Source organism: Poecilia reticulata, chromosome 16, assembly GCF_904066995.2.
Source record: "Poecilia reticulata chromosome 16, P_reticulata-male-v2, whole genome shotgun sequence".
NCBI classification, from domain to species: Eukaryota; Metazoa; Chordata; class Actinopteri; order Cyprinodontiformes; family Poeciliidae; genus Poecilia; species Poecilia reticulata.
Genome location: NC_088845.1, coordinates 20,296,347 through 20,321,532, shown reverse-complemented (window position 1 = coordinate 20,321,532; position 25,186 = coordinate 20,296,347). Strand labels below are relative to the sequence as shown.

At 37.5% G+C, this 25,186-nt stretch overlaps 1 long non-coding RNA gene across 6 annotated transcripts; it reads right to left on the bottom strand.

The window, feature by feature from the left end:
• Positions 1 to 9,802: 9,802 nt before the first annotated feature.
• LOC103478489 (uncharacterized) lies at positions 9,803 to 24,904 on the bottom strand. Of its 6 annotated transcripts, XR_014091450.1 has the most exons (21): positions 24,731 to 24,884; positions 24,109 to 24,199; positions 23,823 to 24,001; positions 23,657 to 23,730; positions 22,928 to 23,569; positions 22,585 to 22,674; positions 17,730 to 21,436; positions 17,520 to 17,619; positions 17,099 to 17,189; positions 16,813 to 16,991; positions 16,647 to 16,720; positions 16,439 to 16,559; positions 16,279 to 16,363; positions 15,100 to 15,224; positions 14,961 to 15,003; positions 12,826 to 12,945; positions 12,621 to 12,733; positions 12,416 to 12,528; positions 12,078 to 12,248; positions 11,730 to 11,818; positions 9,803 to 10,257 (listed from the first exon to the last, which is right to left on the bottom strand). It is a non-coding gene; the product is annotated as an uncharacterized LOC103478489 (long non-coding RNA). The 6 variants fall into 6 exon arrangements; XR_014091451.1 differs by lacking the exon at positions 12,826 to 12,945 and having other exon boundaries at positions 12,078 to 12,244; XR_014091449.1 differs by lacking the exon at positions 12,826 to 12,945 and having other exon boundaries at positions 24,731 to 24,877.
• Between the last annotated feature and the right edge of the window lie 282 nt (positions 24,905 to 25,186).

The following is a 25,186-nucleotide window of genomic DNA, read 5'->3' as shown; positions in this document are numbered from 1 at the left end:
AACTGCCTCACAAGCTGCATAAGACGTTATTCTCTGAATAAAGCATGTGTGGCAGTATGCCCTGTAGGCTTTGAACGCACCACACAAGTGCCTGAATCTAATTGGTTGTGGCGCTCGCTGGCTGCCTGTATATAAAGGGCCCTGCCTCACCCGGTTGACATGACGTTGTTTTCCTTCCGGTTCAGACCTCTGCGTTTGTTGGTGCTGCACGCTAGGTAAGGCAGGCTTCATCTCTCTTAAGCAAGCTTATTACTTGTGATTCATTTACATTTTCTGTATAACAGCTGCAAATTAATGCGTGCGCTCAAACAATGCGCTTAACGACACATGACGCCGATCAATCGTACCTTTGGTGAGTATCTTCCCACACATGACATTTGTTAGCTTAGCTTTAGCTCAGCTTTTGTTGTATATCCAGGCTGCCTGTACAAGCTCTACGTCTCCTCCTTCCTGTTAGAGGCCCTACATAGAGAGCTCAGTGGTAAGTGAAGCGCTGGAGTTTGCATGCTTTTAGATTCCATTTCTAACATTTATTTTTGATAGCCGCTGCTGTTTGTCCTTGGCTGGTTGTTTGCCTGCTGTTCTGGTTGTCCGCCTGTCATCTGGCTGTCGTCCTGTTTGCTGGCTTCATGCCCGCCGTCCTGGCCGGCGTAAAGCGGGCTCCTATCACTCGTCAAGTGTGGCTGATTTGGGCTGATTAGCAGAGGTGGGGACTCGAGTCACATGACTTGGACTCGAGTCAGCCTCGAGTTGTTAAAATCACGACTTGACTTGAAAAAATGCTCAAAGACTCGGACTTGACTTTGACTTTCATGCCATTGACTTGGGACTTGACTCGACTTGAAGCTGTTTACTTGAAAAGACGATATTTTTTACTCAGTCTTAAAATTTAAAACACATTATTTATAAAGTGGAGTCATTAATTAATTTCACTCATTCCGTATCAATATGCGCAGACCGTCCCTCTGTTTCTCCTTTCTCCTTATGGATGTATGTGTGCGTAGCTGCAGCTCAACCAATCAAATTAACAGGATTTGGACATTTAAAAAAACGCGGCGACGCTGCAGAGCTCAGGGAACGAAAGACGAAATAACCGCTCGAATATGCTTCCGCGAGTAATTTCTTTTGGCTACGTAGGTTATGAACTTTCGAATAAAAAGCGAACTGCAACTTGTAAAACATGCAAGAAGAGAATATCGGATGGAGATGCCACGACGTCCAACTTTGTCCGGCATTTGAAGCTTCACAAAGATGGGTAGGTGGCGCTTTTCTTTTGCTGTAAGACAGTTGACTTTAGCTAACTTCGTGTTAGCATGTGTACTCCGGGTTAAATTGGTGAGGAATTACCATAAATCCGGTCCTTCAAATGCCTCCACAAATAATGTGCACCGTGTTATTAGCTCAGGAAGCCGGTGGATAGTGAGCGGGGTTCCGGAACAGAAAGCAGATTCTGGACCTGAACTCACATACTTAGAAATAAAAGCAGAAAAATAAATGCACCAGACCTTCCCGAGTTTACTTGTGATGACTTCATATATACTTCATTTTTTGAATATCAAGTTTAACAGAACTGCGCAATAAAGGGGTCCAATTTAAATGTTTTTTATACTTTGTGTTCAGCTGCACATGTTTTATCATTTGAGATAAATACAGATTTTAAAAAGAACAAATGGTCTATTATTTGAATTTTATGTGTAATAGCAAATTATAAAAAAATAAACGACTCAATGACTTGAAATTAAAGGTTCCTGACTTGACTCGATTTTTGCCTGTCTTGACTTGAGCCTTAACTTGACTTGAGACTTGCAACACAGTGACTTGGTCACACCTCTGCTGATTAGTGACCAGCTCGGACTATCCTTTTAGTGCCGCTTTGAGTGGCGTCTGCTACAGCGGATCGGTTCTTTCCAGGACGGACCTTTAATTTGGACTATTGCTGCTTGAGTTGTAGACTGAGTTGTATTTTATTGCCTGTAATTTGAATGCATTTTCCTTTATTTTGACAGGAATGGCCAGTTTGTGGTGTTGGTGGTGGCACTACTTCTGGTTTGGTGCACGATTTTCTTTAGTTTTTGCTGTTTTGTTTGCCGTTTTTCTTTTTAGGACACCACCCTGAATTTCACTCCCTTCTCAGTTGAGCTATAACTGACTTTTAAGGTGTGAGTGATTTTTAGATTAGTATTTTTGATTAAACAATTGTGGAATAAATAAAATTGTTGAATTGTGAGATTGTCTCAAGCCTCATCTGTAGCGGGTCTGTGTGCCTTACAGGTAACATTTTAGTGGAGTCATTACAACCAATTTAATCTTTATTAAAATAGTGCTTATAAATTTAAGTTACCAATTCTTATCACACTGCTCCCACCACACATGGACACTTAGTAGCTGTTAATCAATGTAATATTGTGAAGATTACTTAATATGCTTTCTGCTACAGCGGCAAGCAAATGGCGAAGTTCTGGGAAGAGAAAGCTCAGTCTGTCGCTTTAGTCAGCGTTAACCAATAGGGAGACGTCTTACATCGCTCGTCCTTAACCCCCGCCCAGAATGTTCATGTAAGCTTCGCCAAAGCAAATAAAGTTGCATAAGCAAGAAACGAGTTCAACCAAAAATCATAAGTTTCAACCAACAACCAAATAGACTCAACCAAAAAAAATTAAAGATTAAAGAGTTTAAGATGTTATTTGTTTGACATAATTTTTTTTTTGATTGAATACTATTTTTGTTTACTTTTTTTTTTTTTTTTTTTTGGTTGAATACTACTTTTTTTTGTTGAATAATTGTGAAACAAATCTAACTCCATACATTTAGACTGTGGAATTTACATGCTCGTTAAATCAATACAAAGATTTTAAACTAGTTGGGGTCAAGTTTTAGTCTCGAGTGGTAAGTTTTGAAAAATGCCATGTTAAAATGCATTTCTTTTTTTTTTTTTTTATCGGCTTAAAATTAATTCCAACATCCAAAATCACATAAACTCATTAATTATTGCTTTAGTTCAAAATTAAAAATGTATTATCAATGTTAATATTTAGCATGATGGTGATGCTTCATCACTGTCATGAACAAAATATTTAATAGAAAATATAATTTTAACTTGCTGTGGAAGACGTGGCAGGAGCTTCCTCCGCTCAGTAAGTGCAGGTGACTGTCATAGAACACCACTCACCTCTGCATGTCCAAAAGACCGGGGTTGTTTGGCAAGCTGTTTTAACATAAATTCGGTTTTACCGCCCTTACATTCCAGATATCTCAAATTGTTTTGTGACTAGACGTTTTAGCCATTTAAGATATTTTGTCTAGTCGAAATAGAGAACTATTAATTACATTGACTAGTTGAAATGACGTCAGATTTACTATTGACTTGTATGGAGACTTTAATTCAAGATGTCTAAAATACTATCTGAAATACACATTTCAGATATCTACAATTAAATTATGACTGGTCATAAAGTAAATTCAAGATATCTCTATTTTGGTTTTGACTAGTCGTAATTCTAATTAAAGATATCTAAGGACTCCATAATTCAAGATATCTTAAATGTATTTTTGGACAGGAGATACGTAGTTTTGACTTAAATTGACACTCCGACTAGTCAGAATGACATTACTGATATCTTGAATTAGTATTCTTTCTAGTCAAAACGTCCCTGGCTTGTGTAGCAATTGTAAAGTTTAATAAAAAACAATGAAAAATGGAGAAAACGAAAAAAGATGTTTGACAATAGCAATTTTAGCATTTCAAAGCTGTTTTTAAGTGCGTTCGGTTCATCAGAAATGAATAAACGGGACGTCCTTTGCAGATATCAAAAGCAGTCTTAGTTTATGAAGTTTTGCCATCTCCACATTTCAAACATTATCGAGCTCTTTGTGCTGGAAACATAAAATACTGCAAGCAACTGTTTGGACACCACAAAGGGACTTCCACGTCATTCATAATTCAGATATCTAAAATGGCAATTTTAACTAGTTATAATTGTGTTGAATTGTAATTATGGATATGTGTCTCGTCAAATGACAGAACCAGTTACGACATTTGAGATATCTTGAAAGGAATTTTGACTAGTCAAAATGTAATTGAAGATATCTTGAATTATTATTTTTACTTGTCGTAATGTAAATGCAGATATCTTAAATTACTATTCCGGATAGTCAATATGTAGTTTTGTCTAGTCAAAATGCATTTTTAGATATTTGGAATGTATTTACGGATGGCCAGACAAAACCGAATTTATGTTAAAACGGCTTGCCACAGCTATAGTTTCTCAGAGATTACGATGGAAAGAGTCTTCACATAAACAAGAAAAGTGTGGACAACCGGACTGTCCTCTTCATAACACTGCTAGCCAACAGTAGATTCTCTTCAGTTAGATGTTTTCAAGATATATTTCCTACCAAAAGCCATCACCATCTACAATAACTGAACAATTTGAATTTATGAATTATAATTTCCATTTGGGACCAATGAAATAATTTGCATTTCTAAACCAAAAACTGCAGGGAGTCTTACTGTTTTAATGACGCTTTATTAAAAATTTGAGATTTAAGCAATTTTTTTTTAAGGTAGAAAATTATGATTCTTAAATTCAACCATTAAAACATAGTTAATACAACTAATTTAAGATTATGGGTTTTTACTTTCTTAAATATTTTGATCAAGTATTAATACAATTCACAGCCATTTCTATTTTTACCTTATTGGGAAAACATTTCTATATGTACTTATTTTAAAAGTAATTTTATTACAGCTTTGAAAATTTTTAAAAATAAAATATCTGCATAAGGAATATGAATACATTTATAATTTGTAGTTTAACAGTTGTTTTGTACTTGGTACATAAATTCAAGGTGGCACATTCACCTCTAATATTTCATTTTGTCTTTATATCTCTCAATAATTTCACTTCCCTAAATTTAGCTTTTTTTCAATCAATTGTGTGGGAGCAAACAGGGTGAGAAAATCAAATTCTTAATTAAATGACAGATATTGGACGTGTGAAGAAGTGAGACAATAAAATATTATGGAACAGCAAATCAGCATATTTCAATGGCTCAAGAATGTCATGAAAATGTAGTTGAACATTCAATGAAATATGGGCTAATATAGACACTTGCAGCCTGTGTTGCCTTCATTATAAGCCTTATGTAAGTTTTTATATATATATTATTGTTAATTGTTTTATGTTTAGAGCAGCACCTCACTGGGCATTTAATTCTCACGTTTGTAACATCCATTAGGTTTTCCTTGCCAAAGTGATTATTTTGTGGGGTTTTTTTGGTTGGTTAAGGTGTGTGTGAGGAAGCTGAAGCCCAGGAGCGGCTGGAACAAAAATGTTCTTGTTTTGAACAGGTATGTGTGTTTAAAATGTTATTTGTATGTTAAATTAATGTATTTAGTATATTTCTATGTTATTGTGATTATAGGGTAGATTATTTCTGTTTAGGTTTTATTTTAATTGTTTTGTTTGACTGTAGATTTATTTTAATATTGGTGAATCTCAGAATTTTGGTTTTGTTTAATGTATTTCTGTGTGAGTTTGCGCCAAGCTGCGCTGAGGAGAGATGTGTGTGAGGAAGCTGAAGCCCAGGAGCTGCTGGAACAAAAATGTTCTTGGTTTGAACAGGAATAAAATTATCCTGATTGCTGACCCCGGTGTGATTCTTCCAACCTTTTGTCAACTGCTACACAAACACAACAGGGCTGGAACCGTTCCGTACCGTACCGTTCCTTGCAGTGCGAAAACGTCTTTACTTCCCTACCTGGCCTTCTCTGACTCAACTCTTGCTGGTCTCTCAATCCTCATGCTCTGATCCCCTCTAGCAGCTGGAGGAATCAGTAATACCTACAAGCCTGTCCTGCTTCAGCTGCACTCTGCTGGTCATTCTAGAATGGGGAATTAGGAGAACACCAATTTAGTATCATAACACAGCAAAAGGCATATAGCATCTAATTCAGAATAAAACTAAGTACAAGACACATGCACACGCAAAATAATAAACACGGAAATTATGTGAATATCCTCCTTCGGCCTGTGACCTACCAGCTTTGTTTTACGTTTTACATCTGGAAGAACATTTAAGAGATATTATGAGTTAACATTGGCTCCCCTCATTGACAATACTGATTATGTGCTTGGTAAATAAATAATCTGCACAGTCGCTTGACGTGTGGTGCAGATTAACGTGGACCTAATAACATTGGTGCAACGATCCGCTGTTTTCCCACTTTAGCTTCAATGCTAGTTAATACACACACACACAGACTTGTATTTCCTGAAACGTGAGGACTTAGTTTTGCGAGTGACTAGGTGGTTACACGTGGGGATACAACTTTCTAAATGAGCTAAAGACTCTGTTTTAGGTTTGGATTTTTTTAGGGACATTGGAACATGAAATATCTTTAAAATAAAAATTAATAAAATTTAGAAAATCAAAAATCTGTCAGGTTTTTGGGTGCACATGGGGACATGTCAATCACCAACTACCACTAGGTGGCACTGTGTAATTTTTGAGAACACTCAAATATGAGCAATCCTAGTTCTTTTAAGTCGATAAACTGCATTAAATTGGATTTGTTTTTGTTTAATGTCATTTTAAGTACCTGGTAACTTGCTTAAAGCCAACCATCAATACTGGACTGCATTTTCAGGTTGTACGCGAACCATTTTATTGCACAATTTCCAGAATCTTGTTGCAAAAAAAATATACGTAGTACAATCCAACATGGATATACATATATGAAATGTATTCATTGATTTGCATCAAAACTTGACTGCAGCTGTCTCAGAACTTCAAAACTGGCAGAAACTCCAAACAGATCCAGCGTGGTAATGGCACTAACAAATGATCCGGTTCTTTAACAGTACCTTCTTTTGAAAGTCTCTCATTTTAATGCCTCCATGCGATTTTTCACATAGAATTTTACCCCTTGCCATGTCCTGTCCTTGAGGGCTACTGGTGAGGTTTCAATGCACTTCTTCATACATATGCCACACATGTAACTATTCCCTGAAAAGTGGATGTATGCCGAGGCTCGTTTCTTCCGACGGGTTAGAGCAGGGGTCGGCAACCCAAAATGTTGAAAGAGCCATTTTGGACCAAAAAAAACAAACAAATCTGTGTGGAGCCGCAAAAAAATTAAAAGCCTTATATAAGGCTCATAATGGAGGCAACACAGGCTTTAAGTGTCTATATTAGCAAGTGTGTGATCGTAAAAACATCATGTGCGAAAACAACAAAATGGAACATGCATATTTTGCACATGCAATAAAACTCAACATTCAGTGCGATAAAACAAATGGAGTGGAATAAAACACAACATGCAGTTATAAAAATAAAACGGCAGCCTTTTAAAAAGGTAAAGTAGTTGACATTAAATTAAGTTTCACTTGCAACCAAGTCAGTGCAAGGGTAAAACGCAGCAGCATCCTCTTTTGACACGAAACCAACAGACCTGAGCAACAAAACACAATCACTGTCATTCCAGATACTGACAAAAATTACTAATCACTTTATAAAAACAACCTCTTTGTTACTTAATATGTACCGAAGACAGGATTGTGTTCTTACCTGTTTAATATGACTTCTGTTTACGCACATCACTGGACAGCTTCAACATTTGGCATGTAAGATGTAATTTTAATCTTCCTGCAAGCTCTCATCTGTAAGATGGGTGTGATATTTGCATTTGATGAAGTTCATGTTTGAGAATATCTGCTCGCACAGATATATTGATCTAAAGATGGACAATACCGCAAATGTGTATTCTTGTTCCTATCGCTGTCGGGAAGAGCATTCCATGTTTCATATACAAGTTTCTCAGGTATTAGGAGGCTTTCAATTTCGCTCCATTTGTGGCTTTGGGCAACCTGGACTTTCTGGCGAGTTACGTCTTCAAGCGCAGCTGTCAAACGTTTGAATTTGGACACCCATAAATCCTTGTCATCTATATCAGCCATTTCCATTTCAAGGTCAGCTTCATTCACTCCTGGGAATGTGTTCAACAAGGACAGGTCAACCTCCAGGGGTGTGACAGGGAAAGATAATGGACCTTACCACAGGGCCCGCCTTCATTGGCTAATGCCAATTTTATGTCACAGCGCAGCTATCACGTGGGTTACCGGCTCACAAACTCATGCTAATGTACATTGTGGACTACCAGACCGACAGAAAGCTTTTGCGTCAGTGGGGTATCTGTACAGGCGACGTCAGGTATCCTGATCGTGTTTGTGGAACTAAAATGCACAGATTTCCAAAATCTGAAACTGAAAGCCTTGCTTGGATCAAAGCTTGTGCACGACCACATTTGCAACTCAACCGTCGTAGGATCAATAAGAACAAAGTGTCTGCTGGCGTAAGTATTATTGATTTGCTTTCTTTGTGTTTAGTGAATGAAAAAAAAAAAAGTCAATATTAAACACATCCATTATGAAAACCTTTTAGCCAAGTACAGCATAATGGCCGGGATATAATGAGGGAGAAACTTGATGTGGCGTATAAGGGTGAACTCAGTGAGTTGGTGGTGAAGAAGAAAGAATCTGTGTTGAGGAAACAAGAAAAACGGAAGAGAGTGAATGAGAATTCACTCTATTCCGTGAAGAGAGTGAATTCTCATTCACTCTCTAAAGAAGAAAAAAAATTTTCCTTTTAACAAATCTGAACAAATCCAGACATTAGACTGAAAGCTACCGTCATAAATCCACCAGAATTATAAGGATATACCTTAAAAAAAAAGTGTTAAAAATAAATAAACAATCAAAAGGCCAAAGTAATATATTTTGGCAGGTATGCACAGAGTCAGTTTGTAAACAAAACAATCGCACAGACGGCTCCGGAACGTTCCCCGTGGTCGGGGACCACAGCTCTGTTTGCAGAGGCAGTGGTTCACTCTGCCTCTGCAGATACACATTGCACAATATGCAATGTGTACCGTATCTGACATACATTAAGGATTTTATTTCACCTGAAAAGGCTTTTTACTAAACTGTAATCGTGTTAGCCACGCTAACTTTTACTAAACTTTAACTTTAACACTGTAATCGTGTTAGCCACGCTAGCACCGAGTACCGTGTATAAGTCCTAGGCACATTCGAACCCTCAAAACCATGAATGCCCAACTTACCCAGCCTTGCAAGAACAATAGGCATCTGTGATCTTGTCCACAGCTGTATTTATGCTGAGGGTCTGATGATCTGCTGTTTTCCTCATCGACTGGTAGCATTTAGCTGCAACTCGCACAATGTTAGAGGCATTGCGTGGCTAAAACATCTTGATGTCGTCCAAAAAAGATGACATGAACTTGTTGGTTCCCTTGTCCATTGTCGTGGCTGATATTTTGTGAAAATCCGGCAGAAATGCTGATCGATTCAGAAATACTCTGCAGTCAGTTGAAACAAAAAATCCCATAGAAGCTAAGCTCTGCAAGGAGGTTAATGTGAGACATGAAGTCACGTGGCACTTTCGAGGGGTGTTTCTGGGCGGAGCTTGGTAAGGTCCATGTCATTGCGGATAGTTCAGGTCTTTGCTTTTCAGAAATGTTTTCACATGTTCTAAACAAGCAACAAAGGGATGCAAAACCGCTGGAGCAGGAGATCGGAAGATTCGCTGTCAACTTTATCAAGCAACGCATGGTTCAATGCTTTTGCAATTATCTTGTCCACCATCTCGAAGACAAAGTTCATCCCCTCAATACACTCCATGGGAATGTTTGTTCACACAAGGCCTTTTGATGCAAGATGCAGTGGAATGCAAGCACATTTCGACTGGCAACTTTTGGAAAGAATAACATACATACAAAAAGGAAGAGGTTTGGTCTTCATTTTATTCATTTGTTAAAGATGCAAAACATGTAGATGAAAACTAAGACATGTATGACCCTGGTAAATAAAATTAAAGACAATTGTTGATTATGTATGTGAATGTTTTTTCCTTCTTCAGTTGTGTTTGTCTTCTTATGGTTTATCTGTTTGGTCATTTGTTCTTCACCTAAATGTTTAACTCATACTTTTATTCATGTACAAATATGTTTGGCAAATATGTTGTGAGGACTTAAAATTAATGACCTAAACATACAAAAAAATATATATATGAAAGGAAAAAAAGGTTGTTTTTTTTCCCCTTTTCCTTTCCTGTTTCTTGTACTGGTTATTCAGCAAGTTTTCCATGTACTCTGAAGTTATAGAGGAAGGTGTAATTAGGATGTCCCCAGTTGCTGTTCACCTCTTGAGTCACGTACCGGAAGGAACCAACATTCTCAGCCTGTAAGCCAAGAGAGATGCATATTAGGGAGATTAGATCCATAGATCCAAATAGACAATAGAAACAAATGAGGTCTGTCTTAAAGTGCATGGAAGCCTAGTTCAACTGGTCTTGTTGTAAATATACACTGCTCAAAAAAATAAAGGGAACACTTAAACAACACAATATAACTCCAAGTAAATCAAACTTCTGTGAAATCAAACCGTCCACTTAGGAAGCAACACTGATTGACCCGACGAGGGTCCCCGTTGTCAATCAGTGTTGCTACAAAACAAATTATGTAGTAACACTGGGATTTTATTCTGACTTATTTTTTATCATGACACAACAAAAATGATTGTTTTGTGGTAAGAGGTTGATTTTGTTGTTGTTGTCAAGACATAATAAAAGTTGGTGTATTCTATTAAGATTTATGCCAAAAAAAATATTTTCCTCTTTTAGTGATGGCCAAACAAATCAGCATTTTTTTGCATACAATCAAATTACTTGCTCTGCATCTCGGTGTTTTGGAATAGTTAGATTTCATTTGAGCTTAACACAACTTTACACATGCAGGTGGGGCACGGTGGTGCATTTTGGCACTTTATAGGCGTTTCGCACTGCAAGGAACGGTACGGAACGGTTCCGACCGTGTTTGCATTAGAACTTGCGACCGGTTCCACCCGGCCCAATTGGGCCGGCCAAGCGGTTCTGCTTAGAATCCACAGCTGATTGGCCGCTGGTTGTTATGGAGTCAGACGTTGATTTTCCGTTGACAGCTGGCTCTCACTAAATTGTATTTTAATTTGTAAAGAGTGCTCTTTTCAACAATTATTAGTTTTAATTAGCAATGGATTCGTCTCAATATAGTGCAATCACCTGGTGTAATGATGAGGTAAATTTTTTCCTAAGCTTACTCGCTGATGAACGAGTACAAAATTATTCAGATCGGTCTACGAGGAATGAAAAAGTTTTCCGCCGCATCTCTGAGGAAAAGGCTTTGGCCGCTGCATCGAAACCATTTGTTTCAAAAATAATGACGTCCGGCACAGCTTCGATGGCGCCCTCGGTGCATATGCAAACACAAAAGGGCTGGAACCGTTCCGTTCCATTCCTTGCAGTGCAAAAACGGCTTTTGTAGACAACAATTGCTGCAAACTTGACTGATTAATTTTTCAATGCTATCTATTAATTGCAGTCTCATTCAACAACTCTAAGTGAAAAATTATCTTTTTTTTAGTCAAAGTTGGTCCTCATATTTTAAGGTTAAAATAGACATTTTAATTGGAGCATTTTGAATGGAGCACTGATATGGTATCTGCCATTTTATTTAAAGTGTTTTTTTTTTTGTCATTGATGGCTTGTAATACCCAGTGAAGAACCTTATGGTTGCATGTTAGAAAAAGTTATCAATATTTATAACAGGATCAGTCACTCTGGGCTTCTCTTAAGAACTGTATTTGGTTAATAAGACATTGATTTGACATATTTACAAGAGGTTTGAAGGTCTGTAATTGGTCTCCATTTTTATCATACAGGCAAGTTCCCAAATGACTCTCATCTTCTAAATTCTTCTCTTTCCCTGAGACAAAGTTAGATAGAAATGCAGTTCATTGTCTTGTTCTCTCTATGTAGGTGAAAATTAGTTGGTGTATCTAAAACATATCACATCCTGAGATGAGCAGAAAATTCATTATTGCAGACAGAAGGTTTGCATAGTTTAGAATGTGATCAAGACATGTCATACTGAATAATTGCTATCACATTTTAAAGCCCCTTGTTCCATACTACAGGTGGATATATATGTGGTTTTACTTGATATGTGGTGTTGCTTGACTTACATAGACAGAAAATTCTCTAGGAGCACTGGAGGTTGTGCTAGTTGGGGATACAATCTTGGGAATATGACCCAGGGACACATGAGTGATGGTGGTTTTGTGGGTGACTGCGATTGATAAATCCCGGAAGATCTGCAAAGGCCCAGCATTGTCCTGGAAGCAGATGAGATCTTCCTTGAAAACACAGAACAAAGCAAAGTTTAGGTGGGGTACCAAGATTAAGAGAAAAGAAAATTGTAAAGCCTAATATTATAACAACAAGAAACGCCACTTTTACTAATGTATTTAATGATCCTAGTGTCTTTCAGACCAAAGTTTGTCCTTGAGGGCCGGCATCCTACCTATTTTAGTTCTCTCCCTAGTGGTTGTAACAACCTCCTCAGCAAGTCAATGTTCTTCTTAGGCCTTCTAATGAGCCATCATTTGATGCAGGTGTGTAAAACCAGGGAGAGAACTAAAACAAGAGAAAAGAAAATTGTAAATCTTATATCAAAAGAAACACCACTTTTTCTAAAACTTATTTAATGATCTTAAGGTCATTCAAACCTTAATCACAACGTTTGGGCCCATATGTGGTACCCTGAAAGATGTTCCAAACAATCGACATGCCTTGTGGTTCTGCTATGTTTTTGAGGTCATCTTATGTAAAATCAGTGCTCCTGTACAAAAAAACACAAAATCAGAAATATTGTGAGTCAAAAAAATGTAATACTAAAAAATTTGCAAACTATCAATCTCTTGACTACAAAACCTTTCTCTAAATTAGCGCATGGGGCGTTCACAGGACAGCACGGGGCGCTGGCGGACATTTTTACAAAAGGGGGGCGCTGGGATGCCTTCGGGGGCGTTTGGTCGAAGGTAAACTTTACCCCTTAAATACACAACAATACCAGTTTAGACTTTGAGCAACTTGGTAAAACTGTATTGTGTAACATTAAAACATGCTTGGCTGCTACAGTATAGATGGCAGCTCTTCTTCTACTCAGTGTTTGTTAGCTTCTTGGCGCAGCACCGTTCGCCTGCTACTGGTAGCTAAAATCACGATACCCTCACTGTGTATCCCTCTGAAAAATGAACCCATTTAAATAAAGAAATCCCTCGATGGGTGATACCACAATAGAGAGCGTTCATTTTATAGAGTTAACACCGGTGCTGTAAGTGGTCCGGTATGAAACGGGGGTGATAGTACAACACAGCACTTTTAAATTTCAATAATCAGAATGCAGAAAGTGTTTCCATTGTTTTAAAAGGTTTATGTCAGTCTGCCTTTTCCCCATCGATACGTTTCCCAAACGCCCTGCACCTTAGGGGCTTAAAAAAAAAAAACGCGCACATTGCACTAAACTCTGAACAGGAGAAGCGGGACAAAACGGAGCGACGAACTAGATGTGAATTATGGCATAAAAACAGAGAATCCGACGCTGAATAGTGAAAAAAATCAATACATGACGATTATGCTGCGCAGCAGGTGATGAGTGAAAATTACTGATGGTCTAGCTCTGATTTACATATCTTGCTAAATTGCGGGTTTGAATATTGCAATACTTTCCTATAACAAAATAGACCTGCAGAAAGAAATTACTAATAAAATATCTTACATATGCATAGCTGTATGCTCTATATAGAGATTTTCCTTAGCTTTGATTGTATACGTCACATTTTTGTAATTTATCATTGTTTACTAAACTCTGAAAGCTGTGTGGCTTTGTTAATATTCTGTCCTAGAATGTGGTTAGATGTGCCCTTTTCTTGTTGTTGAGCACCTGCCCCTTTAGTGGTCTCTGCACGGCCCTGGCAAGACAGTTCGAGCAATAATTAATACAGAGGACTGTATGGCAAGAATAAACAGACACTATTTCCAGAAGAACGTAAAATTGTTGAAATGTCATGGGTTTGTTGAAACAACATCTAGTACTGAGAATAAATATATCTTACAGACCATAACAGTAAAGAACTGGTCACTTATTTATGTTTTTAATAAGATTTGATATATTTATTTTTTCAATATTCATGTCAGTGTTAATGTCATGAGGCTGATGACTCCATGACACTTTCAATTTGACTCATTAGGATTTGATTAAGAACCAGATTTGTTTTTGTAATTTCTGTCCAGTAAAACTATTAATCTATAAATCAATAGACAGGTCTATATAAAGATATAATCCATGTTTCTGTCTCATATTTGTATGGCATTAAAAGGACCTGGAACTTTTGTTTTTCCACTGAAAGCTCTGGTTTGCACAATAAATGCCATGTGGGTGAAATTTTATGGATGATACTCTGATGTCCCATTCTCCTGAAGGCAGCACAGAGCTGCACCACCAGAAACTCACAGAAACACATGTTGAATGGAGTGAAACTGCCAAAACACAAACAACTCAGGATGAGCTCAGAGCAGCTTACAGAAGTGTTAACATTCAGTTTCATACATTAGAACTCGACCCGGAATGCGGCGCTCACAACAGACTCGTGCTCATCCGCTCCACCACTAGCAAACAACCGCACTGACCAAACAGCACAAAACCAAAAGCAGTTCCCCAAAAGACCAACAGATGGCAGCAATGCGCCACGCAGAACAAAACACCCACAGCCCACAGAACACTACCAATTTTAAGTTGAATGTTTATTGCATTTTTCATAGACGCCTGTGAAAATAATTTCTATTCCCATGACTTTTTTGTTCTCTGGGAAATTATTTTTGATGATAAATACAGAAACAAGCATAAAAATCAAAACATCTACAATAGTGATAGTAATATTAATGATAAAATAATGGTCAGTGCAAAGTAGCCTACAAATTCTTTGGTGGGGGCAGTGAGGGACCTGGATAAAGGCTAGGGGGGCGCTGGCCCAAAAAAGGTTGAGAAACACTGCTCTAAATGTTACCTCCCCATTTACAGGGCGGCGTGTTCTGCGCCTCCTTCTGGCCCTAAATGGAAAATATACAAGTAAAACATAATAGTTAAAAAAAATTGCCGACTAAGAACTGTATTTGGTTAATAAAACATTAATTTGACATATTTACAGGAAGTTTGAAGGTCTGTAATTGGTCTCCATCTTCATCATATAGGAAAGTTTTCTATATGAAATTACTGGTTGTCCATATAAATCATAATACCTATTCCTCATCAAACGTAGATTTCTTCTTAGCTGTAAAAAACACAAAGACATGGAAAGGTGGTCGGTGACTGGCACAAAGCATGTCCAAAATGTACAACAACCGCCCTGCACCTGAGGGGGTAGGGCGGTTGTTGTATACAGTAAATACTTACTGTATTTTCTATGAAAATACAGTAAGTCATTTTCATAGAAAACACTGTAAATTTAATGAAGTAATGTATCTAAAACTTAATTTAATGTTAATCAAATCATCATTTAGTTACCTATCATATTGAAGTTATGTGTAAAAATCATAAACTAATTACAAACTTGAAAAGGAAGAAATGTTTTTAAAACGTAAAATTTCTGCTGTTTCAATAAAATAAGTTCGCAAATATGCAAAAAAGGTGCTAAAAACACAAATGAGACATTTGATATTTACATCAAAAAGTTACTAAAATGGTTTGATGTTGAGCTAAAAAACGTATTATTATCAACTTGTCTTGTTATGATCTGTGTTGTTCAGTATAGTTTATTTTGAGATTTTCTGTGTTTAGTCCTGTTTCCCTGTGAGTCTCTGTCCTGTCCTCCCCATTGATGGATCCCAGCTGTGTCTCGTTCCTGTAATTACCCTCCTAGTGTATTTAATCTCACCTGTTGTCTGTGTTCCTCGTCGGATCCTCGTCATACGTCAGTCATCATTCGTCGCACGTCGTTTGTCCTGGTCTTCGTGTCAGTTAGCCGTTCAGTAGAACTGTGAAGTCCTGAGTCGGTTTAACTATAGTAGTCGTCTTAGTAGAACTGTTGAGTCCTAAGTCGGCGTCAGCTCCTGTGTCCAGTCCCGCATCAGTTGCTACCGGTGTTAGCCGTGTGCTAGTTCTCCTGCCGTGCTGCCTGTGTTTGGACTGTCCTGATTATATTCATTATTAAAATCATCTTCATCTATAACCTGGGTCTCAGCGTTTCTCCTCACCACTTCCACCCACCAAACCGTGACATGTCTTGCTTAACCTATTTGCAACATTGCTGGAACAATTCTTTTAAAAAACTAGCACAAAATTACATTTATTTTCTTTGCCTCACTAATTTCTAAATAAATACTTACCTGAAAAACTGAAGCTCAACTGAATTTCTTGAAGTAACATCTTCGACGTCTATCTCTTCAAATGGATGAATTCCTATAGTAACTCCTTTTGTATTGAAGTTTAAAAGTTTAACACTGAAAATGTGCAATCTAGTTCATGATCTTATTTGTAATGGTTCACCTTGAGACTCCAGAGCAAAGTTGGGCAACAGATCTGCTTGTGGTAGAAGGTAGTCAAGCTTTGACTCCATCAACTGCAGCATGGAGAGATCTCTCTGATTCTTACTTCCAGAGATTGTAACCTGTACACAATATAATAGTTAACAGCTTGTTCTCATGTTTGCTCAGGAAAATTATATCAGTGTTAAGAACAGAAAAATAAAGCCTACCATGTCTGTTAAAGTTGGTGTGACAGGTAACTCTGAAGGTCGTGGGTGCCAGGAAATAATCTGACAAATACAAGCTGAAGAACATGAGCAGAAGATGTGAAATAACGTTTAAAATACAGGCTTTCTATAACACTTCAAAACTAATTGTTTGTAGGAGAGTATTTACCAATAGCGATAAAGACAACAACGGCAAAGCGAAAGACATAACAACAATGCATCCGAGTGTCCATCATCTGGTTTTCTTGGTCAACCATATCATTCTCCTCCTGACTATGAAACCTCTCTCTAAATGTTACCTCCCCATTTACAGGGCAGTTTACAGGGCGACGTGCTCTGCACCTCCATCTGACCCAAGACAGAAAATATACAAGTCAGTAAAGATGTACATTGATCAGCAGATGACTGTATAAAACATAAAAGTAAAAAAAAGAAAAAATGCTGATTTAATATACCTGAAAGGTGTCTCTTTATATGAAATAACTGGTTGTCCGTTGATATCATAATATCCATTTGTTCTCAAACGTTCACTTCTTCTTAGCACAACTGTAAAAAAACAAAGAAATGGAAAGGTGGTCGGTGACTGGCACATAGCATGTCCAAAATGTACAACATAACAAATGTACAGTAAGTCATTTTCATAGAAAACACTGTAAATTTAATGATGTAATGGATTGAAAACTTATTTTAATATTGATCAGATCATCGTTTAGTTATGTTATTGAATTTATCATGTCGTGTGAAAATCATAAACTATAAAACTTTTTAAAAAAAATCTTAATTCAACATGTGAAACTCCTTAATGTTTTTCTGCTGTTTTAAATATGTACTCAATGATGTTCCCAAATATGCAAAAAAAATGTGCTACAAACACACCTGTCACTTTTGATATTTACATCTGGAGCACCCTCAAGGATTTTGGCACAACGTAGAATTATAAAACTGGGCTTATTCTGGTGTTGACAACCCATGAAAACTGCTCACAATAGAAAACCACAACAAAACACCATATCAGGACATATTCTTATACTTTTTTAACTAAATGTTAACAATTAATCACAGAAAATAAGCACAAACTAAACAGACCTTGTGAGCTGATTGTGTTCTCTCCTCCTTTATCGTTTCTCATGTGTATTTCTCATATTTATCTTCAGTTTTCACCTTTCTTTCTGTGGAGTTAACCATCAGTTGCCTCCTGCAGATGGTATGTATCTTACAGTTCGTATGCAATTTAAGTATAAACAACGCATCTTATAAAGACCCATGTTGATTTAAATATAAACAAATGTATCTGCTAACTCATATGAATTTGAATATAAACAAATTTAGCTGATACAATTTACTACTGTGTACTACAAAAGTTGGCATGTATGATACTGGTATGTTATCAGGCCAAAACATGCCGCTTAGTGAAAATGTACTCTGCTAAGTACATTTTCACTTAGCATTGAAAATGTACTTTCACTGCTAAGTGAAAGTACATTTCACTTGGAACAACGTAGAATTATAAAACTGGGCTTATTCTGGTGTTGACAACCCATGAAAACTGCTTACAACAGAGTACAACAACAATTTCACTTAGCAGTGAAAGTACATTTTTGCTCTGCAAATTTGACATTCGCAGAGCAAATGTGCACTCTAAAAACCACAAAGCACTAATAGTGTATGTAACCATGACAAATGACTGCACACTCAAGAAAACATGAGTAAAGTTTGAACGTCAACAACAATAAAGCTGTATTTAGGTGTGACAGACATCAAATGCAAAAGTGTGCAGGGGTGTAATATGTAAATATCTGCATATCAAACAGAAATATTTGGAATTTTACAACAAAATTGAGAATCCAGAGATGAAAATGTTGCTACTGTGTGTTTTGCAGCTGGGAAACACACAGAAATAATGTGAGCAGGAAAGTTTAACACTGAAAATGTGCAATCTAGTTTCCGATCTTTTTTGTAATGGTTCACCTTGAGACTCCAGAGCAAAGTTGGGCCACCGATCTGATCACCCTCACTTAACAGTTGATGCTTTGTTAGGACAAGAATGGGCAAAGGATGACAATCCTGATTGGCTTAAAGCTCACAGAGAATGTCTCCAAGATGCCCATAGGAAAGCCAGAGAATTTGCTGAAAGAAAAGCTGCTGAAAGAATGGCTTACCAGAAAGCAAAAGTACACTGTCCGTCTGTGGAGGTAGGACAGTATGTCTATCTTCGTTATCGTCCCATTGGCAGGAATAAGAGCCTTGCAGTCGCTGGGCAATTCTAGTCCCTTCATTTGTGATATGGCAGTCTTGCACCAGAAAATTAAGTCAGCAAACTCTTGAAGTTCCATACTTCAAGAGGGCAAAAATAAAAAAAACACAATCATGTCAGCAAATCTCTGAAAGAAGACAGATTTAGTTACAATATTATTTTACATTACACATGTTAAAAAAGGGACATGTAGGAAAGTAGTGCTGCCGTACTGTTTTCAGAGTTTATGTTTGAATATGTTAATGCTCTCAGACACTTTATGTAAAAGTGTCAGTGTTTTCATTTTAAATGGTGGAAAATATAGATATATATAGAGCATATATTTGGCCACGCATTGAGTTTATTTCTGTAAACTTAATGCGTTTACACTGGCACGTGCTCCCTCGGCCTGGTCCTGCGTCTGGGTCAGACCTCTCAGTCGTGGACCGGTTGGCCCCCACAGGTTTCAGCTCTCAGGAGTTGCCAAGCGACGGCTCCCACAATGTGTCAAGTGACCTGACGTGCCCCACACCGTCAGGCTCCACCTCTAGATCTCATCTGCGTCTGGATCTTCTCTATGAGTGGATATTGTCTGGCATGAGATGAACAGCACTCCTAAAATATGATCCAGGTGGCCACATAATCATAAGCGCCTCCCACAGTCCAAGACCTTAATTGAATGACAATTAACTGGCCACATTGCCACACAGCAGGGGGCAATTGTACTCTTGTAAAGAGAGGGTAGCCTGCGGAAACGGACTATGACATTAGCATGATGAAATGACGTTCTTGCTTAAGATGACAAAAGTGTAAGCTGTTATTGTTGGTATACCCAAACGCCGTGGTATGTGGCAGTTTCTCACATTCAGCTATGTGTAGGTTGGAAGGACTGTGCAAATAGCAAGACTGTAAAATAAGAATGAGTGGACACAGCACCAGTAACCATTTGAAGTTAAAGGCTTTTATTTTTAAAACACAAGTCAAGAGGATTTAGGTAGAAACCCAGGCATTTTGGCATATGCAGAAATAACATGTGTACACCTCCTTCTGGCCCTCTGTCATGCACAGTTCTCCTTCAAGCATGGACCCATCGGCCCCTTCAGGTTTAGATGACTGCTCCAAGGTGTGGACCTTCTTCAAGTGTGGGTGAGCGGCTCCTCTCCAAGTATTGAGCCAGAACCTCCCACATCCGTGCATCTGGCTCACATCTCCACTTGTCTCACACATTGGCCATGTGGAACGGAAGCCCCTCGTCCAAATAGACCAAAGTCTCAATCTGACCTTAGGAGCCTCCCATTCTGGTACCTTAATGGAAGCACAGTCAGCAGTCACAGGAGGACATTGGGGTACAGTGAATTCATTGACATTTTTATCAGTGAGGAAGATAACTGAATTTTTATAGGGAGAAGCTTCCTGCAAAACCAGACTTGGGATAACGGCCTGTTTCCTAGAAACACCTGATCCCTTTGGTCTTCCTTCATTGAAAATCTTGAATCGCTCTTAGTCTGATCCCTCCCCAATGGCAACCTGCCTTGGGAAGCCTCACTACTGGCTGAGCCCCAAGACAAAATCTCCATCTGGTTCATAGGGATACTCAAACCCCTCCACCACGTTAAGGTGGCGATTCTGCGGAGGGGTCACCAGCAGATCGCGATGGATGTTTAATCCAAGGGATTCCCCCATCCTGAGCAAGCACAAGGCAACAGTGGAGAGGAAAACTCCCTTTAAAAGGGAGAAACCTCCAGCAGAACCAGGCTCAGGATGAGCAGCCATCTGCCGAGGCTGGCTGGCTTCAAGAGGGCAAAAATAAAAAAAACACAATCATGTCAGCAAATCTCTGAAAGAAGACAGATTTAGTTACAATATTATTTTACATTACACATGTTAAAAAAGGGACATGTAGGAAAGTAGTGCTGCCGTACTGTTTTCAGAGTTTATGTTTGAATATGTTAATGCTCTCAGGCACTTTATGTAAAAGTGTCAGTGTTTTCATTTTAAATGGTGGAAAATATAGATATATATACAACTTAAATTCACAACATTGTAATTGTAAAGGTTGCCAATCCATCCCAGGGCAACACAGTGACACGCAGGACAAACAACCATGCAGCACACACTTACAAGTAAGGAGAATTTGGACAGGCAAATTAACAGGGATGGTTTTACTGTGGGAGGAAGCCGGAGTACCCGGAGAGAACCCACACATGCCACTTTTACTATCTGTGAACTTCTTTTCTTCAAGGCAACAGTTCTAACAACTGTGCCATAGTACAACTCCTTAGGACAATGTGAGAATATGGACAGACCAATCAACCTAACAGTGATGGTTTTACAGAGGGAGGAAGCCAGAGTACCCGGAGAGAACCCACACATGCCACTTTTACTATCTCTGACCTTCTTTTCTTCAAGGCAACAGCTATTACCCCTTACATCCTTTTTGTGATCTTCATACAGCTAGTTCTCCATGCACTTTGAAATGATAAAGGCAGGTGTATTTAGGGTTTCCCCAGTTACTCTTTACCTGTAGATTCACATAGTGAAATGAGCCAACGTTCTCAGCCTGTAAGCCAAGAGAGATACAAATTAGGGAGGTTAGATTGATAATCCATAGTTACAAATAGACAATAGAAACAAAGGAGATCCGTCTTAAAGTGCATCAAAGCCTAGTTCAACTGGTCTTGCTGTAAATATATTTTGCATAGTTTTTCTCAAGATAGCAAGGCAATTATACTGTTATTTTGCTAACCAGAAAACAAAATGTTATGTAGTAACACTGTGATTTTATTCTTTGTTATCAAGAGACAACAAAAATGATTATTTTGTGATAAGTGTTGACTTTTTTACACATATATGTTGTTGAGTACAATTTGCATTATAAGTGACTTATTTACAATTGTATGTTAAGTGAAACATATTTAAGTGTGAGGCATGATTTATTTGGATAGAGGAAGTCTTTTATTTTGAAGAATGCTTAACAGGATGTGGGTCTGTATTTTGTCACTGTCTTGCTTCTGTTGATTTTGGTTGCTAGGTAACACACAGCTGTTGCTGTTTCTCCTCAATAAAAAGTGAACAGAAATGTTCAGTGAAAGAAATCAGAGTCTCTGTCCTGATTGAAGAAGCTTCCACTCCGTACAATAAGAGCTTCACTTTGTGTTGTCAAGACATAATAAAAGTCTTATTAATGAGGTTTATGCCAAGAAAAAAAATATTTTCCTCCTTAAATGATGGCCAAAAAAAAAACAACATTTTTTTCTTGCATCTGTTCAAGTTAATCGCTCTCTGTGTTTTGGAATAATTAGGGTTCAATAACAAAACTTTCTGTGGCTGTGCATGCAGGTGGGGCATGGTGTTGCATTTAGGCACTATTTCTAGACAACATAATTGCTATAAACTTGACTGATTAATTTTTGATTGCTATCGATCAGTTACATTCTCACTCAACACCTCTGGAAGTGCAGAAATAACATATTTTATGGTTTAAATAGAAATTTACATTGGAGCATTTTGAATGAACAATAATACTGTATCGGCCATTTTATTTAAAGTGGGTTTTTTATATTGAATGATAGTAATACCCAGTGAAGAAACTTATGGTTGTAAGTTAGGAAAGATGCTCAATATTTATAACAGGGTCAGTCACTTTGGGCTTCTGTAATAACTATTTGTAACTATTTGGTTAATAAAACGTTAATTTGACATATTTACAGGAAGTTTGAAGGTCTGTAATTGGTCTCCATTTTCATCATAAATGAAAGTTCCCAAAAGACTCTTCTCCTCTTTTAAATTCTTCTTCCCCTGAGGCAAAATAAGAAAAAAATGCAGTTCATTATCTTGTTCTTTCTAGATATGTGAAAGTTGGTGTATCTAAAAACATATCAGATCCTGAGATGAGCAGAAAATTCATTAGTGCAGACAGAAGGTTTGCATAGTTTAGAATGTGATCAAATGATGTCCTACTGAATCATTGCTATCACACTTTAAAGGCTAAACAAGACTAAAGGTGGATATATATGTTTTACAGTTTTGACACTCGTTTTACATTACTTACATAGACAGAAAATTCTCTAGGAGCACTAGAGATTGAGGAGGTTGGGGATATACTTTTAGGAATATGACCCAGAGACACATGAGTGATGGTGGCTTTGTGGGACAGCGCTATCGATAAACGTCCAGGGAAATCTGCAAAGGCCCAGCATTGTCCTGGATTCAGATGAGTTCTTCCCTGAAAACAGAGAACAAAACAAAGTTTAGGTGGGCTACCAAGACTAAGAGAAAAGAATATACTCAAGCCTAATATTATATCAAAAAGAAACATCGCTTTTCTTAATATTCATTTAACGATCTGAGTGTCATTCAGACCTTAATAACGACGTTTGGGCCCGCAAGTGGTAGCTTTAAATTTACCCCTAACAATTTACATTCCTTATGGCTCCGATATGATTTTGAAGTCATATTATGTAAAATGAGTGCTCCTGTTCAGAAAACACAAAAACAGAAATAATGTGAGTCAGAAAAATGTAATACTGAAAAATTGAAAACTAATTTATGATCTTATTTGTAATGGTTCACCTTGAGACTCCAGAGCAAAGTTGGGCAACAGATCTGCTTGTGGTAGAAGGTAGTCAAGCTTTGACTCCATCAACTGCAGCATGGAGAGATCTGTCTGATTCTTACTTCCAGAGATTGTAACCTGTACACAATATAATAGTTAACAGCTTGTTCTCATGTTTGCTCAGGAAAATTATATCAGTGTTAAGAACAGAAAAATAAAGCCTACCATGTCTGTTAAAGTTGGTGTGACAGGTAACTCTGAAGGTCGCGGGTGCCAGGAAATAATCTGACAAATACAAGCTGAAGAACATGAGCAGAAGATGTGAGATAACATTTAAAATACAGCCTTTCTATAACACTTCAAAACTAATAGTTTGTAGGAGAGTATTTACCAATAGCGATAAAGACAACAACGGCAAAGCGAAAGACATAACAACAATGCATCCGAGTGTCCATCATCTGGTTTTCTTGGTCAACCATATCATTCTCCTCCTGACTATGAAACCTCTCTCTAAATGTTACCTCCCCATTTACAGGGCAGTTTACAGGGCGACGTGCTCTGCGCCTCCATCTGACCCAAGACAGAAAATATACAAGTGAGTAAAGATGTACATTGATCAGCAGATGACTGTATAAAACATAAAAGTAAAAAAAAGAAAAAATGCTGATTTAATATACCTGAAAGGTGTCTCTTTATATGAAATAACTGGTTGTCCGTTGATATCATAATATCCATTTGTTCTCAAACGGTCACTTCTTCTTAGCATGACTGTAAAAAACACAAAGACATGGAAAGGTGGTGGGTGACTGGCACAAAGCCAGTCACCCACCACTAGGTGACTGGCTTCATGTCACCCAGTGGGTGACACTGGGTCTACATGAAAACGATCTACATTTTCATGTAGATCATGAAAATGTTGATAATTTTCATAGTCATTTTTACTATGAAAATGACTTACAGTACAGTAAGTCATTTTCATAGTAAACACTGTAAATTTAATAATGTACTGAAACATAATTTAATGTCAATCAGATTATCATTTAGTTACCTATCAAATTGAATATATCATTTCATGTGTGAAAATTATAAGCTATCTATAAAACTTTAAAAAAAAAATTTACATTTGATATTTACATCAACAAGTTACTAAAATGGTTTAATGTTGTGCTAAAAAAACTGATTACTAAAAACTTGTCTTGCTTAAACTATTTGCAACATCGCTGGAACAATTCCTTCAAAAAACTAGCACAAAATTACATTTCTTTTCTTTGCCTCACTAATTTCTAAATAAATACTTACCTGAAAAACTGAAGCTCAACTGAATTTCTTGAAGTAATATCTTCGACTCTCTCTCTTCAAATGGATGAATTCCTATAGGAACTGCTCTCTTATTGACAAACGTTCCAAAAGTGCCTGATGACAAGTCAGTCTGTGACATCACAATGCTCAACAGAACCTGCCCACAATTCATTTCTGGCTCTTTTAAATTCAGTCCAAACATTTAAAAAGATATAATGTACAAAAAAAATTCCATTCTGCTGTTAAATTAGTGAATCAAATCACTGCTCTCAACAAAATCAAGAAATGTTTACTTCCCTACTGGCATTTACATGCAGTTATTGCAGCTTTTAGACATGTTTGATAAAAATTTCCGTTACTACTGCAGAGCACCTTCTCTGCACCGACACACGTTGTACATTTCCTGTTATAATTTTACAGTTTAATATCCACATTATGTACATTTTGACAAAGTCA